We start from the raw sequence: 13,869 nt of genomic DNA, 5'->3' as shown, positions 1-13,869 counted from the left end.
AGACATCAGTGAACCACCACTGAGATTAGCGTTTAATTGCAGGTTTTAATTATTGAGTTTAATTTCCATCAGCAACTGTGGTGGGAAATGAACCCAAGTCCCCGGAATATTTCCACTGCTCCAATGTTTCCCCTTAGAAAGAGATGGAAATATCATGTCGAAAGGACTCTAAATCCGATTCCCATGTTATTGTGAACAAAAGTATCGAATCCAAGATCTTACAAGAAAAGTCGAAGCAAGCTGGCCTCATAACCTGGGTTGGAGAATCACATCAGTGATTCCAGGCAGAGCTTCTGCAAAATCATCCCCATAAGGCGGAAACAGTTGATAAAGTAACGACGAAAGTGGGATTCGAACCCACGCGTGCAAAGCACAATGGATTAGCAGTCCATCGCCTTAACCTCTCGGCCACCTCGTCGCAAAATGCTGGTTATTAAACCCCCTTCTATACTTTTTGCATCCATGAACCGTTGAAATAAATGAACCCCTTTGGTACAAGCACTGAATATTCGGCAAAATGTGTAAAGATGTAAACGTAGTTTATGTCATTAAAATAAATGTGCATCACATCAGATCAGGGACTGTTGTAAACCGACTGATGTGAAACACTTCAACACTTCAACCTAATATCCAACATGTTTCTACACAGTGTGAAAATCCAGCGCTGAAAGACCGGAACTTACAAGCATTTGGTAGCAAAAGGAAACCCCTCCCAGCTCACTGCAAGCACCGGAACACAGCTAAAATGTGGTAAATTAAAATGAAACACTGGGGTACCCAGCTCTGCTTGTCCTTTCAGTCAAGATTGAAACTGAGTGCAATCAGCCTCCCTCGTGAATCCACAAATAGACAGTTCCCTCATTTGATGCATTAGAATTAATTCAGAGTCTCATGGCACGGAGAAACGCTCTTTCAACTTGGCATTCATCTATCTCAGGTGTGTTGAAGTGATGCATTCCCTGCAATGACTTCCCGGGTGATCAAACCTGGTCCTGATTTCCGGAACTGCCACCACCTCGAGGGCGAAATGAAAAAGCTGCATTAAGATGGGCTCGTCCGGGATTTGAACCCGGGACCTCTCGCATTTTAACTCAACGAAAATCCCAAAGCGAGAATCATGCCCCTAGACCAACGAGCCACCTGCATAACAAAACGCCGTCAAGGAATCCTTTCATTGTCACACAAAGTGCATCAATCATAAGCGAATTACAGTTCATGCTGGAAATATTTTCCAATATTTTAGAAACCCCGGGGACGACTCCAACCATTGGAGAGTTTCCCGCCTTATTTCCTTTCACTTCAGTTTTGCTGGAGTTCCTTGATGCCGCATTAGGTCAAATGCTTCTTTGAACTCAAGTGCAGTCACTTGCACCTCACGTCTTGACTTCGGCTGTTTTCTTCAGGTTTGGACCAAGGCTGCAATGAGGTCAGGAGCTGAGTTACCCTGGCAGGAAACAAACTGAGCTTCAGTAAGCGGGTTATTGCTGAGTAAGTGCCACTTCATCGCACTGTCGAAGACATTTTCCCTCACCTTCTTGATAAACTAGAGAAGACTGATGGGGCGGTTTTTGCCGGTTGGATTTTCCTGGGTTTTTTTGTGGACAAGACAGACCTGAGCAATTTCCCACATTGCCGGGTAGATGCCAGTCTTGTGGCTTCACTGGAACAACTTGGCAAGGGGCGAGGCTATTTCTGGAGCACAGGTTTTCAGTACTGCTGCAGGAATGGTGTCAGGGCCCGAAGTTTTTGCAGTTACCCGTGCCTTCAGTCATTTCTTGATTTCACTTGGAGTGAATGGAGCTGGCTGAAGACTGACATCTGTGATGCATTTCCCCAGCTTTGTGCAAAAGCAGAACTGAGGGAATCACATACGTGGCCCTAGGAAACTCATCAGCTAAGTGGTGAAAGGCGACAGTGTTTATCCCAAACGGGTTCCATTCATTCAGACACAGATTTTGTGCAAAAGTAGCCATGATCATGTGCGACACACACACATTTTTCTGATCTGCAGTTAGATGTTGGATATTAGGGTGAAGTGTTGAAGTGATTCACATCAGTCGGTTTACAACAGTCCCTGATCTGACGTGAGGCACATTTATTTTAATGACATAAACTACATTTCCATCTTTACACATCTGGCCGAATATTTAGGGCCTGTACCAAAGAGGATCATTTATTTCAAAGGCTTGCTCATGCAAAAAGTATAACCGAGAGGTTAAGGCGATGGACTGCTAATTCATTGTGCTTTATACGTGTGGGTTCGAATCCCATCTTCGTCGTTACTTTATCAACTGTTTCCCACTTATTGCGGTGATTTTGCAGAAGCTCTGCCTGGAATCACTGATGTGATTCTCCAAACCAAGTTATGAGGCCATTTTGCTTCGACTTTTCTTGTAAGATCTTGGATTCAATACTTCTGTTCACAATAACATGGGCATCCGACTTAGAGTCCATTCGACATGATATTTCAATCTCTCTCGAAGGAAGTGGAAATATTCCGGGGACATGGTTTCATTTCCCACCATAGTTGCTGATGGAAATTAAACCAACAATTAAAACCTGCAATTTAACGCTAATCTCAGCGCTGGTTCACTGATGTCTTCCCTGGCCTGGCCTACATATAAGGTTGATTCCTAACTGCCCGCTGAGAAAGACACTGAGTTCAAGGACAGTTTGGGATGCGTAACAAAGACTGGCCTTGCGAGCGACGCTCACAGCCCCTGAAATAATGTTTTAAAAGGGTGAATGCGCACCTCACTGATTGGATCTTCCATCAGCCCCTGTAATGGACAGACGTGTTGAATAATAAAGCGCTTTGTGACGTCAAGAAAAAGATCAATTCAGAACTTCTCAGTGAAACCGAGGCTCAAACCCGCATCTGCGAACAGAAGGGAATCAGAATGTTGGCAGTTTTTACAGAGCGATATTGTTGAGCTGAATGTTCACACTGGAAAGGCTGTAAAGTTCCTCATTGAAGGATCAGCCGCTGTTTCACTTCCCTCCAGGTTTCCAGTTTTTCTTGATAAAGCCAATTGCTCCCTGACGTCACTATTAAATGGCTTCACTCTAAGCTTAAGGTTTTATACATTTGTTCTGTATTCCCCGACAAGAGGAAATCGTTTCTCCGCATTAAAACCTATTAATCATCTCAATTACCTCAACCAGATAGCGCCTACACCTTCTCAACTCACGAGTATGTAAGCGTCACAGCGGGAGCACATCTAACTGCAGATCAGAAAAATGTGTGTGTGTCGCACTTGGTCATGGCTACTTTTGCACCAAATCTGTGTCTGAATTAATGGAACCCGCTTGTGATAAATACTGTCATCTTTCACCGCTTAGCAGATGAGTTTCATACAGCCACGTATGTGATTTCCTCAGTTTTGCTTTTGCACAAAGTTGGGGAAATGCATCACAGATGCCAGTCTTCAGCCAGCTCCATTCACTCCAAGTGAAATCAACAAATGGCTGAAGACACGGGTAACTGCAAAGGCTTTGGGCCCTGACACCATTCCTGCAGCAGTACTGAAAACCTGTGCTCCAGAAATAGTCTCGCTCCTCGCCAAGTTGTTCCATTACAGCTACAAGACTGGCATCTACCCGGCAATGTGGGAAATTGCTCAGGTCTGTCTTGTCCACGAAAAAAACAGGAAAATCCAGGCAAAAACCGCCCCATCCGTCTTCTCTAGTTTCTCAAGGTGAGGAAAAATGTCTTCGACGGTGCGATGAAGTGGCACTTACTCAGCAATAACCCGCTCACTGAAGCTCAGTTTGTTTCCTGCCAGGGTCACTCAGCTCCTGACCTCATTGCAGCCTTGGTCCAAACCTGAAGAAAACAGCCGAACTCAAGACATGAGGTGCAAGTGACTGCACTTGAGTTCAAAGAAGCATTTGACCTAATGTGACATCAAAGAACTCCAGCAAAACTGAAGTGAAAGGAAATAAGGCGGGAAACTCTCCACTGGTTGGAGTCGTCCCCGGGGTTTGTAAAACATTGGAAAATATTTCCAGCATGAACTGTAATTCGCTTTTGTTTGATGCACTTTGTGTGACAATGAAAGGATTCCTTATTTGGGTTTTGTTATACAGGTGGCTCGTTGGTCTAGGGGCATGATTCTCGCTTTGGGACTTTCGTTGAGTTAATATGCGAGAGGTCCCGGGTTCAATTCCCGGACGAGCCCATCTTAATGCAGCTTTTTTATTTCGCGCTCGAGGTGGTGGCAGTTCCGGAAATCAGGACCAGGTTTGAACACCCGGAAGTCATTGCAGGGAATGTATCACTTCAACACACGCGATTTAAATGAATGCCAAGTTTAAACAACGTTTCTCCGTGCCATGAGACTCTGAATTTATTCTAATGCATCAAATGAGGGAACTGTCTACTTGTGGATTCACGTGGGAGGCTGATAGCACTCGGTTTGAAATGTTGATTGAAATGACAAGCAGATGTGGGAGTCCCGTGTTTCATGTGGCCCAGAGGTTAAGGCGATGAACTGTTTATCGCTTGTTCTTTGTGCGCAGTATTTCGAATCCCACCTTCGTCCTAACTTCATAAACTGTTTCTGCCTTTGTGCGGTGATTTTGCAGAAGCTTTGCCTGGAATCACGAATGTGATACTGCAATCCTAATAATGAGCCCAGGTTGCATAGATTTTTCTTGTAACGTCTCGGGTTCGATCTTTTTGTTAACATTAACATGGCGAACCATTCGACTTGATATTTCCAGCTCTCTCTAAGGGGAGACAGTGGAGCAGTGGAAATATTCCGGGGAATTGGGTTCATTTCCCACCAGAGTTGCTGGTGGAAATTAAACTCAATAATTAAAACCTGCAATTAAACGCTAATCTCAGTGCTGGTTCACTGATGTCTTCCCTGGTCTGGCCTACATATGAGTTTGATTCCTAACTGCCCGCTGAGAAAGCCACTGAGTTCAAGGACAGTTTGGGATGTATAACAAAGACGGGCCTTGCGAGCGACTCTCACATCCCCTGAAATAATGTTTTAAAAGGGTGAATGCGCACCTCACTGATTGGATCTTTCATCAGCCCCTGTAATGGACAGACGTGTTGAATAATAAAGCATTTTGCGACTTAAAGAAAAAGATCAATTCAGAATATCTCAGTGAAACAGAAGGAATTCTCTTTAAGCTGCTCTAGAGACACTTTCACGGTTCAGTGGAAGAATATAATTTCTATGCCTTCACGGAATGAAGCCAGACAGGAGCAGATACATGTGTCTCAATGATCAGACAATGTAGGTCAGGAAGTGTGTGTTTCGATGGTGGATGGATTCCTCTGTGAGGAATCTCTGGGAGGAGTTTTTGCTGCGGAATGTTTGTCTGTTTCAGGCTTTCCACAGTAGGTTTTCACACTGTGGAGATACATGCTGGACATGGTGTTGAAATGTTTCGCATCAGTCCATTCACACCAGTCCCTGAACTGATGCGATGGAAATTTCGTCGGCTAACAGAAACTCCATTTCCATTTTGATCATCTGGCTGAATGTTCAGGACCTGTGCCAAAGAGGATCATTTAGTTCAACAGCACATGGATGCCAAAGCTACATGACGTTGTTAGATAAGTGTCATGCATGTGGCGAGGTGGTCCAGAGTTTAAAGCTGTGAATCCGTTATGTTTCCCACGCGTGAGTTTGAATCCAGTTTTTGTATGGGACAGCGTTATGCAGAATGGAAATCTGAAATTATCATTGTGATATCAAACCCAAGTTATGAGGGCAGACGGATTGTCTCGACATTTCTTGTAATTCCTTGAATAACTATATTGAAGGTTTGATCTGATGGCGATGCGCACGATGATTAAATGACTCGCTAGCTTCGTTATTTAACCTGGCGGACAGTCTGCAAACCAAGCGGGAATTTACCTTGTTCAGGGGCGTTGACAAGAAGAACGTCTTCACGCGAAGAGTATTGGAAATCAAGAAGTCTCCCCCACAGAAGCTACTGCGGCTGAGAGACAATGGAAACATTACAAAAAGATTATTCATATTGTTTATTATTATTTATTCCTTCACCGGAATTGGCTCTCGCTGACTAAGTCATCAGTTATTGCCCATCCCTGACTATCATCGAGAACTTGAAACCGCTGCAGTCCATGTGGTGTAGGTACACTCACAATGATGTTAGGAACCGAGTTCCACAATGTTGTGCCAGTGACAGTGAAGGAACGGCGATATAGCTCCAAGTCAGGATGGTGTGTGGCTTGAAGAAGAACTTGCAGGTGGTTGTGTTCCCACGCATCTGCTGCCATTGGCCTCCTAGGCGGTAGATTTCACGGGTTTGTAAGTTGTTGTGGACGGAGACTTGGTGAGTTACAGCAGTGCATCTTGTAGATGGTATACACGGCCGCCACTGTGCGTCGATGTTGGAGGGATTGGATGTAAAAGGTGGTGTATTAGGTGCCAAGCAAGCGGGCTGCTTTGTCCCGTATGTTGTCGTGCTTCTTGAGTGCTCTTGGAGTTTCAAGCATTCAAGCAAATGGAAAGTATTCAGAAGGCGTCTGACCTGTGCCTTGCGGATGTGGGAAAGGTTTTGGGCTGGGGGAGCGGAGTCCCTCTCTGCAGAATTCCCAACACCTGAACTGCTTTTGTAAGTACCGTATTTGTATGTCTAGTCCAATATAGTGTCTGCTCAATCATAACACCCAGGATGTGAATGGTGCTTTATTCAGCGATGTTAATTCCATTGAGCTTCAGGGGAGATAACTGGATTCTCTCTGGCTGGAGATGGTCACTGCCTGGCCACTGATGAGGCGCAATTCTTACTTGCCACCTATCAGCCCATGTCTGAATATTGTTCAGGCCTCACTGTTCATGCAACGGACAACTTCAGAACCTCATGACTCGCAAATGGTGCTAAACATTGCGCAAATCATCTGCGAACATCCCCAATTCTGAATCTACTTTGCCGGGAAGGTCATTGATGAAGCAGCTGAAGTTGCATGGACATACATCTGTAACGTAGAGGCTGCAGTGCAGCTTCGCCAGAATGATAGTCGGATGAACTAGACTGGCAGGGGGATGGGGACCTGAGAGGGGAGACACGAGACAGGGAAACAAAGATAGAAATGAAAGACAGAAAAGCAAAAACATCAGAAGTAGAAGGCAGAGGAAACGGAGGCTGCAGCAAATAGGGCCAGAGTACAAAGAAAGATGTGTAAAAAGAAAAGCCTAAAGACACTGTAGCTGAATGAATGGAGCATTTGCAATAAGGTGGGCGAATTAACAATGCAAATAGATGTCAACGCATAGGATCTGATTGTGATTACACAGACATGGCTGCAGGGTGACCAATGCTGGGAGCTGAATATCCAATGGTGTTCGATATTTAGGAAGAACAGGCAAAAAGGAAAAGTAGGTGGCGTGGCATTTTTAGTTAACAATGACATCAATACAATATTGAGAGAAAATCTAGATGCAGAATCAATCTAGGTGGAGCTGTGACGCAATCAGGTGCGGGAAACATTCGCGGGAGGTGTATACAGGCTTCCAAACAGAAGTGGTAAGGTAGGTGGCGGCATTAGACAGGAAATTAGAAATGCATGTAACAAGTGTGCTACAGTTGTCATGGGTGACTTTAATTTACATATAGAGTGGACAAATCAAATTATCAATAACACTGTGGTAAATGATGGATTGTGCTTGAAATAGCTTTTTTGACAAGTACATCGAAGAACTAACTAGGGAACAGGCTATAATAGATTTATTTATTTTTTTCAATGAGACGGGGTTAATGAATAATCTTGTTGTGCGAAGTCCGTGAGGGAACAGTGGCCATAATATGAAAGAACTCTTTCTTAGGTTATAAAATGAAGTAATCCAATCCAAAACTATGGTCCAAAATCAAAACAAAGGAAACTGCGGAGGCATGAGGAGTGATTTGGCTAAAATCGATTGGGGAACTTCATTAAAAGGCATGATGGTGGGTAGGCAATGATTACTACTTAAGGAATGAATTCATGCATTGCTACATGTGTATATTCCTTTTTGTCGCAAAAAGACAACAGGAAAAGTGGTCCAGCCATGGTGTACAAAATAAATTAAGGATAGCATTAGTTCCAAAGAGCAGTCATATAAATTTGCTGGAAAAAGTAGCAAGCCTGAGGATTGGAAGCAGTTTAGAATTCAATAAAGGAGAACCAAGAGGTTAATTAAAAGAGGAAAAATAGAGAATGAGAGTAAACTTGAAAGATACATAAAGAGTATTGTAAAAGCTTATATAAGTACGCAGAAGAAAAAGATTAATGAAGACAAATGTAGGGCCCTTACATTTCGAAACAACAAAATTTACAATAGAGAACAAGGATGTAGCAGGGCAATTCAACAACTACTTTAGTTCTATCCTCACGGAGGAAGACACAAATAGATTCCCATAAATTCCAGCGAACCAAAGGTCAAGTGAGAAGGAGGAATTGAAAAGAATTAGTATTCCTAAAAAAGCAGAGCTGAAGAAATTAATGGCACTGAAAGCCGATAAATCCCCAGGGCCTGAAAATCTACATTCCACGGTACTAAAGAACGTGGTCATGGAAATAATGGATGCGCTGGTTACCATCTTCCAAATTTCTGTAGATTCTGGAATAGTCCCAGCAGACTGTAGGGTGTCAAATGTAACCCCACAACTTAAAAAAGGGGGAGGGGAAAAAACAGGGTATTACAGTTCGGTTAGCCTGACATGAGGGAAAATGCTAGAGTCTTTCATAAAGGATGTGATAACAAGAAACTTAGAAAACATCAACGGGATTAGACAAAATGAACAGGCATTTATGAAAGGGAAATCATGTTTGACAATGCTGCTGGAGTTTATTTGAGGACGAAAGTAACAGAATAAATACGGGAGCGCCAGTGGATGTGGTGTATTTTTTAATTTCAGGAAGCTGTTGATAAAGCCCCATGTAAGAGGTCTGCGTGCAAAATTTAAGCACATGGGATTGGGGGTGATATTTTGGTGTGGACTGAGAATTGGTTGGCAGACAGGAAACAGAGAGTAGCATTAAATGGGTATTTTTCAGAATGGCAGACGGTGACCAGTAGGGTACCACAGGGATCAGTGCTTGGGCCCCAGTTTTTCACAATACATATCATTGACTTGGATGAGGGAATCAAATGTAATATTTCCATGTTATCAGACGACAAGGAACTTCATCGAAGTGTGAATGGTGAGGACAATGTAAAGAGGCTTCAAGGCGATTAAGGGAAGTTGAGTGAGTGACAAAATATATGGTAGATGCAGTTTTAGGTGGATAAGTGTTGAATTTATCCACTTTTGTAGGATAAACACAATGGCAGAATATTATTTCAATGTTGATACATTGGGAAATGTTGATGTTCAAATGGACCTGGGTGTCCTTGTACACCAAACACTGAAAACAAGCACGCAGATGCAGCAAGCAGTTAAGAAGGCAAATGGTTTTTTGGCCTTCATTGCAAGGCCTCTTGAGCACAGCAGAAAGGGTGTCTTGCTGCAGCAGTGCAGGGCCTTGGTGCGGCCACTCCTGGAGTGTTGTGTGCAGTTTTGGTCTCCTTCCCGAGGAAAGGATATACCTGTCAAAGTGGAAGTGCATCGAAAGTTCACCAGAATGATTCCAGGGATGGCAGGATTGTCGTTTGAGGAAAGATTGGGCCGACTAGGCCTGTATTCACTGGAGTTTCGAAGAATAAGAGAGGTTCTCATTGAAACCTATACAATTCCGGCAGGGCTGGACAGACTGGATGTATAGTGGATATTTCTCCTTGCTGGGAGGTACAGAACAAAGGGTAAGAATCTCATGATTCGGGGTTGGCCATTTAGGACTGAGATGAGGAGAAACGTCTTCACTCAGATGGTGGTAAAGTTGTGGAATTCTCTACCACAGAGGCCACGTCACTAAATATATTCAAGAAAGAAATGGATTTCTGAACTCGAAAGGCATCAAGGGGCATGGGGAAAGAGCGAGAGTGAGGCGTTGAGATAGAGAATCAGCCATGACGATATTGAATGGCGGAGCTGGTTCAAAAGACCGAATGGCCTACTACTTCTTCTATGTTTCTAAAAGGATTAAAGAATGTGGGTAGGTTGGAATCAGAGCATCATAGAATGGTTATAGCACAGGATGAGGCCATTCATCCAACATTGTCCACGTCTGTCGCCTCCAGTTTCTTTCTATTTCAGTGTTTATAAAAATTCTCCATTGCCGCCTTGCTTTTGTACTCGTTTCTTCAATTTTCAAACCCAGGTTCCCGCATGTGTTTTGTTCAGGTTGTCGAATTGAGGCTTATGAGGTGATTAAGGGACTTGATAGTTTAGATAGAGAGAAACAATTTTCCCTGTTTTGGGGAATCCAAAACAAGAGGACATAACATTCAATTTCAGCTAAGCCGTTCAAGGGTGACGTCAGGAAACACTTCTTCACACAAAAGTTCGTAAAAATGTGGAACCTTCTGAAAATTGTTACTGAAGCTTAGGATCAGCTGAAAGTTTTCGATACTGAAACTGGGTACAAGTTTTTATTGTTATTAAGATGTAGGATATTTAAGGATTATGAAACCACAGTGGATAGATGAAGTGAAAATAGGGAACAGTCATGAGTTGAACACGATTGATGTTGACCTGTCTCCTTATATTCCTATATTCCCAAATTCCTCATCCTGCAGCAAATAGGCTTTCAGATGATCACCACTCTGTACATTCCTCTCAGCATCACCTTCTTAAGGGGAACAGCCCCAGCTTCTCCAATGTACCCATCAAACTGAGGTTTCTCAGTGAAATCATTTTCCCACCAATGTTTCCTGTGCACTCCCTAATGTCGCCACATCTTTCTAAAGTGTGCTGATCATTGTTCGACACAAGGTTCTGCTCATGGCCCAACCATTATTTTATAAAACTGTAGCTGCACTGGAACAGTTTGGCGAGGAACAAGACTATTTCTGGAGCACAGGTTTTCAGTACTGCTGCAGGAATGGTGTCAGGGCCCAAAGCCTTTGCAGTTACCTGTACCTTCAGCCATTTCTTGATTTCACTTGGAGTGAATGGAGCTAGCTGAAGACTGACATCTGTGATGCCTTTCCCCAGCTTTGTGCAAAAGCGGAACTGAGGGAATCACATACGTGGCTCTATGAAACTCATCTGCTAAACAGTGAAAGGTGACAGTGTTTATCACAAGCGGGTTCCAATAATCCAGATACAGAATTGGTGCAAAAGTAGCCATGACCACGTGCGCTACACACTCAGTTTTCTGATCTGCTGTTAGATGTGCTCCCGCTGTGTTGCATACATAGTCCTGAGTTGAGAAGCTGTAGGCGCTATCTGGTTGAGGTAATTGAGATGATTAATAGGTTTTAATGCAGAGAAACGATTTCCTCTGGTGGGGGAGTGCAGAATAAATAGATATTACCTTAAACTTAGAGTGAAGCCATTAAATAGTGACCTCAGGGAGCAATTCACTCAAAGGATGAAGAAAGCTGTTTGTAGGACAATCCCTGTGTAGCGATTGGCCGAGTGATTATGGCAATGAACTGATGCTTCATTGGGCTTTGCGCCCCCACTTTATCAAGAAAAACTGGAAACCTGGAGGAAACTGAAACGAGGTGATGGCTGTCCTTTGTCATTATACGATCATGTTCTCTAATATAAGCGGAGGATTGTAGGTGCCTGTAAAACTAACACCCTTAGGTCTCTGGTTCAATTTTGGCTCGAAGAAAGCACTTCTGTCAGCCGAAATAGCTCAGTTGGGGGAACGTTAGACTGAAGCTCTAAAGGTCCCTGGTTCAGTCCTCGGTTTCGGCAAGTCCGCTCCCTTGATCGTCTCCCGTGTCTGCATGTGTTGTTCACTAGTTGATGTTGCGAATAATTTTTGTGGAGACTCAGTCCCGCTTCTGAGGGTAGGGGAGAGTTGCCCTCCTCCAAAGCACGTGTGCAGCTCTGTACCCGCTGGTCCATGTTACTGGAATAGCGATCGGTTCACCTTATTTTTCTTTGAAAAACATGTGAACAAGCGCTGGTCAACTCAGCTCCTATTAAACTATGCTAACAACCATGTAACTCTCATATGTTCCCAGCTTCTGATTCCTCGGTCAGTCATTGAGAATAGAAATCCTGAAAAATCCGTCTGTTGATCCATTTCAGTGGTGCTTTTGGGGAACGGAATTGGAATCCAATTAACCTATTTGTTTATTATTTTTTCTGTGTGTCTGTACCTCTCTGTGATTAGATCGAGAAATGAGCTCGCCTCAGTCATCTGGCGGACGGATCTCATGAATATTACAAATATTTACCCTTTCCTTTTAAATTCAGATCCGAATTTCTCATTGAAACACAGGAAATGCTGCTTAACCTGCTCCAAGGTCACTTCTATGACTCACTGAAACAACATAATTTGACCTTTCAGTAAGCTCTTTGTGTGCAGCCGTTTCTGGGGGTCTTCCTCAGTCACGAATATTGGAATCGGATCTTAGTTTTCTACATGTTTAGTGGGAAGCCCAATATGTCATCTGCTTTACAGAAGGAATCGACAGAGACCTGGAGCTAAGTTTCTGAGTGAGCACACTGTTACGTGCGGGATGGGAGGAGTGCACCGTGGGCCTAGTGCCACTACTCCACAGGTCACAACATTGGATTGAATGTTCAATTCACTCATCAAAATGGCCAATTATTTACCTTCACCACTGTTACCGAAAAGAAAAGGGAATTTAAAGTGGATTATTTCGATAAACAACAAATACATTTGTTTATTATAAAAAAGCTCTTCCCGAATAGAAAAGTAAAGCTTATCAACATACAGTATGGAATATGAAATTATGTGAATTAATTTTTCAAGATACCATAAGTCTCACACACATACACACATGCGCTGTCCCTCTCTCACAAACACACACACAGACACACACACACACAGACACACACTCATAATAGAAAACCATGACATAAAAAAGAGAAATAGGGGAAATTAAAGCAAAACACAGCGGATGCTGGAAAACAAACAAAAAGAGGAAATGCTGGAAAAATTCAGCAGGTCTAACAGCATCTGTGGGGAGAAAAAAAACAGAGTCAACATTTCGAGTCCTTATGACCCTTCTTCAGAAAGGGGGGAATTTGGCCAATCTTTAAATGTCAATGTATCAAGGCAAAGGACAGGGTGTGGAGTCTTGAGATGGGGTCAGTGTTATACAATCGCTCCCCCAGCACTGATACGTGAAAACATCAATGCTTCTGGCACTGCTTTTCAGGCGGTCTCATCGAATAAACAAGAGCACTGTATTCCAGCGTGTAGAGCATCTCAGGAGTAGTTAATTCTAACTTCTAGCTGTGGACTGACTCTGGAGTGCAAAAGGCTCCTGTCTTCCTGCTCAAGCAGTTGGTCCTTCTCTTCTCAAAGGAAAGAAAAAAGCCCACTTTTTAAAACACAGTCTTCGAGGCAAGTTTTCTTTCAGAGCCATAAAAACCATGTGACCCCGTTTGTACACAACCCAAATGGGTCAAAATATTCACAACCTGATTTCAACATGGAGTTGTAATCTTGTCTGAACGAACATTCAGACTGGCAGAGCTGGTGGGGTGGCCGGGGGCAGTGGGGGGGGGGGGTGGCAGTTGTGGGGATGCAGTGAGGGGAGGGGCGCGTTGTGAGGGCAGATGTTGGTGGGTTGGGCGGGAGGGTTACTGCTTCATATTACTTGACCATATTTTAACTGCGTTATAGGAGTTGCAGAAAGTCAACTTTAATTCGACTCAGCAAAGATGCTCAGAGGGAATTAACGGTCAGGGAAGTTAGGCAGCGCTCACTTCATTGCTGGTCATCACATGTCTAAGTGGCAGTTTCTCAGGGCAGTCAGAGTTGGGATGGGGTTACTTTTGACAAAGTGTTGAAGTGGCATTTTCCTG

General features: G+C 43.5%; 3 non-coding genes across 3 annotated transcripts; 1 reads left to right on the top strand and 2 right to left on the bottom strand.

Annotated features, from left to right (window-relative positions):
- Positions 1–336: 336 nt before the first annotated feature.
- Positions 337–418, bottom strand: trnas-gcu (transfer RNA serine (anticodon GCU)). Its single transcript has one exon. It is a non-coding gene; the product is annotated as a tRNA-Ser (tRNA).
- A 630-nt stretch (positions 419–1,048) lies between these two features.
- trnap-ugg (transfer RNA proline (anticodon UGG)) lies at positions 1,049–1,138 on the bottom strand. The gene is given in 2 exon segments: positions 1,049–1,084; positions 1,103–1,138. It is a non-coding gene; the product is annotated as a tRNA-Pro (tRNA).
- A 2,953-nt stretch (positions 1,139–4,091) lies between these two features.
- On the top strand, positions 4,092–4,181 carry trnap-ugg (transfer RNA proline (anticodon UGG)). Its single transcript is given in 2 exon segments — positions 4,092–4,127; positions 4,146–4,181. It is a non-coding gene; the product is annotated as a tRNA-Pro (tRNA).
- The last annotated feature ends 9,688 nt before the right edge of the window (positions 4,182–13,869 follow it).

Source organism: Cetorhinus maximus, chromosome 31, assembly GCF_964194155.1.
Source record: "Cetorhinus maximus chromosome 31, sCetMax3.hap1.1, whole genome shotgun sequence".
In the NCBI taxonomy this organism is placed as follows: domain Eukaryota; kingdom Metazoa; phylum Chordata; class Chondrichthyes; order Lamniformes; family Cetorhinidae; genus Cetorhinus; species Cetorhinus maximus.
Note: the sequence above shows the minus strand (reverse complement) of the source record. Positions and strands in the feature narration are given on the sequence as shown.